This window comes from Amblyomma americanum, chromosome 6 (assembly GCF_052857255.1).
Source record: "Amblyomma americanum isolate KBUSLIRL-KWMA chromosome 6, ASM5285725v1, whole genome shotgun sequence".
NCBI classification, from domain to species: Eukaryota; Metazoa; Arthropoda; class Arachnida; order Ixodida; family Ixodidae; genus Amblyomma; species Amblyomma americanum.
The window spans coordinates 67,996,598-68,001,604 of record NC_135502.1 but is presented as its reverse complement, the minus strand read 5'-3'; the positions used below and the strand labels follow the sequence as shown (position 1 = coordinate 68,001,604).

Below are 5,007 nucleotides of genomic sequence, written 5' to 3'. Positions count from 1 at the left end.
AAAGCCCAGCAAACGTGGCTAGGAGTGAAGTACAGGCCAAGGTCTAGAAACTTGATGTGGTTGTGAACAGGGGTTTCATAAGTGATCTCAAGGGGGGAGAGAGTGTCAGAAAAAATGGACAGACTACGAGACACCTCCGTTTCAAACTCCAGTCCAGAGCACTTGACAATAACAAGGTAGTCGTCGACAAATCTAAATGTTTTTTCGACCTTGGTTTTCCCAAGGCGTCCGTTGAGAGCACGGTCGCATCTGGCGAGATAAATGTCACTGAGTATGGGAGCGATACAGGAGCCTATGCATATGCCGTTTTTTTGAGTGGAACTCTTCCATCTTCATTCAAAAAAACGGCATATGCATAGGCTCCTGTATCGCTCCCATACTCAGTGACATTTATCTCGCCAGATGCGACCGTGCTCTCAACGGACGCCTTGGGAAAACCAAGGTCGAAAAAACATTTAGATTTGTCGACGACTACCTTGTTATTGTCAAGTGCTCTGGACTGGAGTTTGAAACGGAGGTGTCTCGTAGTCTGTCCATTTTTTCTGACACTCTCTCCCCCCTTGAGATCACTTATGAAACCCCTGTTCACAACCACATCAAGTTTCTAGACCTTGGCCTGTACTTCACTCCTAGCCACGTTTGCTGGGCTTTCGAACCCCGAGGTAACAAGCCCCTTCTTCCCTATGGTTCTTGCCATTCCAAGCTCATTAAGAGGGGTATCATAGGATCCTGTTTGAACAGCTCATTAACAAAATCCTGCCACCACAGAATGCATTCCAGCGTAGCACACCAGGTAAAAAGATTGCTTTCGGCAGGGTACCCACTAGAACTTATCACGTCAGTAGCTGAGTCGGCCCTAAAGAAGAGCAAGTCAGAACCAGCTACACGAGACGGCCAGGGATCGGACAACAACCGCAAACGTGTCGCTGTGATTCCATATCTACATGGAATTTCACACTCCCTGAAAAAAGTGGGGAAAAAAGCAGGTGTTGATGTTGTGTTTTCCGCGCCTGATCGTTTGGCCGGTTTGTGCCGATCTGTTAATGAGTTCAAAGGAAAAGTGGCGAAGTGCACAACTAAGCACCAGTCACGCTTCGTTCCTTGTGATAAGGGGGTTGTTTATAACATCCCTCTGCCTTGTGGAGGGCAGTACGTTGGACAGACGGGACGTTGCATAAATAAAAGGCTGAGCGAACACAGCTATAAAGTGTCAAAAGTAGTTTCAGGTCATCTCGGCATTCATTGCCGGGATTGTGAATGGGCAAAGAAAGAGAAAAAACAGTGCGTACCGCTATATCATGAAACCAAGGTCATTGCCAAAAATCGGGAAAAAACTGCGAGGGAAATTATCGAGGCATACAACATATTCAAGCAGGGAAATGCATGTATAAGTACCCCTTCGCTAACACTTCTGCAAAAAGAGCTGTCACTCCTGGGGGTTGATAATCTCTGCTGATTTCTAGCGTGCTTATGTTGCTGTTGTCACATTTACGTTTTGTTTTTGGTGTTTTGCACTTTGTAAACCTTTCCCTCATCGCCGACATCCATGTATTTATACTTGTGTGATCAGCAATAAACCCTCAGTTGTTAGTCAGCGCCGTGTCGTTCGCCTTCTTGTCTTTTGTGCTCGTCTTTGTTCGCGCTGTTTGTTCAAGATTAAAATTGAGTGCAGGACTATTCAGCTTATTGCTCTAGAGCCTGTGGGATCGCTTGCCGCAGTGTTAGCGATATGCTCGAAACACTTCGAAACTTTTGAACCTCCTAAAACTGTTGAAGCCTCCACCGTCAATAGAAGAAAAGGAGAAGGCGACGATTGCCTAACGGCAATAATTAGCATGGCAGCGCCGTTTATGTCGCTCTCAAGTCTTAATGAATAACCTACTTTGCTCATTAGCTCGCCATACGGATTTCGTGCGCACGCAAGATGGTGGCCCTCACGCAATCTTCGATTGACACAACGCGCTTGCTTCTTTATTGGGAGAAAAAAGGAGAAGTGCTTTAATGAATTATTCTCTAGATGCCTTCCGACGTCAACTTCAAAGATAAATGGGACCGCGTGGATGCGGCCGTTGCTTCGCCATCAAGGCCAAAGCAGATTTCCCAATCAAAACTCAATTATCTATCGTTTCATACGTGGCGCTCGCGTTCTCACAGCTAGATGCACCTCCAGCGTTCTCGCCAAGACGGGAAAAGTCACCTCATCATGCAGCTGCGGCAACTTCGCTATGGCCCTCCCGGAGAGCGCAGTACATTGTGCGCTATTCTTCCTGTGATGGATGGAAGCGTTTCTGGAAATTCAATCGATGGCACCCGCATGTAAACACGCTGACTCGAAACAAACGTTGCTGCATGCTTGCCACTTGGCTGTTTCGTTTAAACGTTGGCCAAGAGAGAATACGAAATAGAATGTGGATTTGAAGCCAAGACGTCATTTGAAAGAGACTTAATAAAGTTTTCAGGGGACTTCTGTTTGCAAAACGTGTTGAGTTAAAAAGTAAGAGAGATATGAATGTCGACACGACGGCCTCGTGAAGGGGAGATAGAAGCTGAGATGGTTGCAGCAAATATACGTGCACTCAGGATTTCGTAAAAGAGCCTCCGCCATTTCTGGAGTGTGAAGCTGCTGCTATTAGCAGTGCCAGCACACAGGGTGTTTCACCTAATAATTTACACAATTTTTAAAAATAGGCTTTTCGAGTTAGAAGGACGCTTTTTTGGCATAACATTTTCAGTGGTGTAGTACTTTAGAATACAGCTAGGATGTGCTAACTAGCAGGGTGAATAGTAGGCTAACTAGCAGGCTGAATAGCTAACTTTTGAACCATTACTGTTAGGCTGCTTAATTAAGGAAAGGCGTGTATCCCACCGTGATTATTATCCATACCAATTTTTAGAATTTTAAAAACGCGGTTACCCTCGGCGTGGTAACCCAGCAAATTTTGGCTATATGTGCTTTCGGGATGCTTGCAGGCAAAGCAACCTTTCCAGTACTTACATGTAACTCGTCGATGTAGCCTTTATTCGTGGGGCTACAGCGCCGAGGATAAACGCGTTTTCGAAATTCTAAAAACTAATATGGATATTAATTATGGTGGGCTATACGAATCTCAAAATTAAGGAGCCTAACATTAAGAGTTAGAAAGTTAACTATTCAATATTAGTTAACCACCCTACTAGTCAGTACATCTGAGCTCTATTCTGATGTACTACATGGCTAACAATGCTATGCCGAAAAAAGTGCTCTTACAACTCAAATAGCCTATTTTTAAAAAAATGTGTAAAGTCTTAGGTGAAACACACGGTATGTGGTAAGCACACAGTATTGAATCCACGGGAGTTGACCTGGTTTGATAGACTCGGCGGTTCTTACGTCTGCGCGTGATACAAACGCGATTTTCTTGTAGAGCAGGTGTGATGCAAACGTGGCAGTTATTGGCAACGTGACCATTGTCAAGGATAATGCCAGTATATACTTAACTACTGGTACCTGTTATACAAGGTGTTTCACGTAACTTGAACCAAGGAAAAAAAATGTTCTCGCTTCCTAACTGTGTGAAACCAACTACATATTGTTTTCCGACATGTGGGGCTCCTCCTCCTCAGAATATATTTTAAATTATTATATAATTGTTTTTTTGGGAAAGGAAATGGCGCAGTATCTGTCTCGCATATCGGCGGACACCTGAACCGCGCCGTAAGGGAAGGGATAAAGGAGGGAGTGAAAGGAGAGAGGAAGAAAGAGGTGCCGTAGTGGAGGGCTCCGGAATAATTTCGACCACCTGGGGATCTTTAACGTGCACTGACATCGCACAGCACACGGGCGCCTTAGCGTTTTGCCTCCATAAAAACGCAGCCGCCGCGGCCGGGTTCGAGTCCGGGAACTCCGCATCAGTAGCTGAGCGCCCTAACCACTGAGCCACCGTGGCGGGGTATTTTAAATTGCGGCGAATGAGTTAATTCGCTAAGATTAATTATGCAAAATTTTTTATATTCACTTTAGGAACACGTGCGTTTCATTAAGTTTTAGGGGGGTTACGAAGCAACCGATCCAGTTTTTGTAGCAACGTATCTTCTAAGTGGTCCTTTTTTCCAGCATATAAAGAAAGCCCGCGAAGTACAAGAAAGAAAGAAAGCCATCATCCGGATTGGCCGGACCCGTGGAGTATCTGTTACGGTTCCAAGTTGGACTTATTTTTGGAAATGTGGCGGAGAGTTTGAAGGATGCTTCACTCCCGCCACCGGTTGGCCCGGTATTGCACTACCTCCGGGATCGGCCTTGTCTTTAGCGCGTCTTTACTATCCTGTCTTTCAATCCCATCTTTCAACTCTCCTACTATCTGCACGTGGTAGCGATTGTGGCTCGGCTTGAGCCAGTGAGCAGGCCTGTGCACTTTCCTTTCTTTTTTCCTGGCAGTAACAGACAGACAGACAGACAAAAGAAAGCCACGTGACTGCTGTCGCGCTGCAGTATTGTAGCGCTGCCGAGCGCGTTCTGAATGAACAAAGCATGCGCGCTCACCGCCTCGAAGTGAGCCGGCGATGCCGCTCTTAGCATAGTCTTGAAAGTGCGTCAGCACATTCTTTCGGAATATGGAAAGCGTGCGGCGTGATCTACGAGAAGCGAGAGGCAGGCCACCGACAGCCAATTCTGACGGGGCCTGTATTGAGACATCACGTAGAAAAAAACAATAAAGGAAGGGAATGCAGTGAAGGCGCGTATTTCAAGGTAACCCCTCCCCCCCCCCCTCTTTTTTTTACGTTTTTGCAGCCCGCCGAACCGAGCGGCAGCCGCTCACTTGAGCACGGTCAGCGCGCACGTTTCGTTCGTTACGTGCTTGGGTGCACTGGAACATGGCAGAGCATGAGCGCAATCACGTTTTTTTTTTCATATTTCGCGGGCTTTCTTCAAAGTTGTAAAAAAGGGCCACGTCGGAGGTACGTTACTACAAAAAAATGAATCGGTTCTTTTTTAGCCGCTGTACAACTTAGCGCAACGCTCGTGGCCCT

The 5,007-nt window shown here is 46.2% G+C and overlaps 1 pseudogene; it reads left to right on the top strand.

Annotated features, from left to right (window-relative positions):
• Positions 1-4,133: 4,133 nt before the first annotated feature.
• LOC144095701 (U2 spliceosomal RNA) lies at positions 4,134-4,284 on the top strand (annotated as a pseudogene).
• Positions 4,285-5,007: the final 723 nt, after the last annotated feature.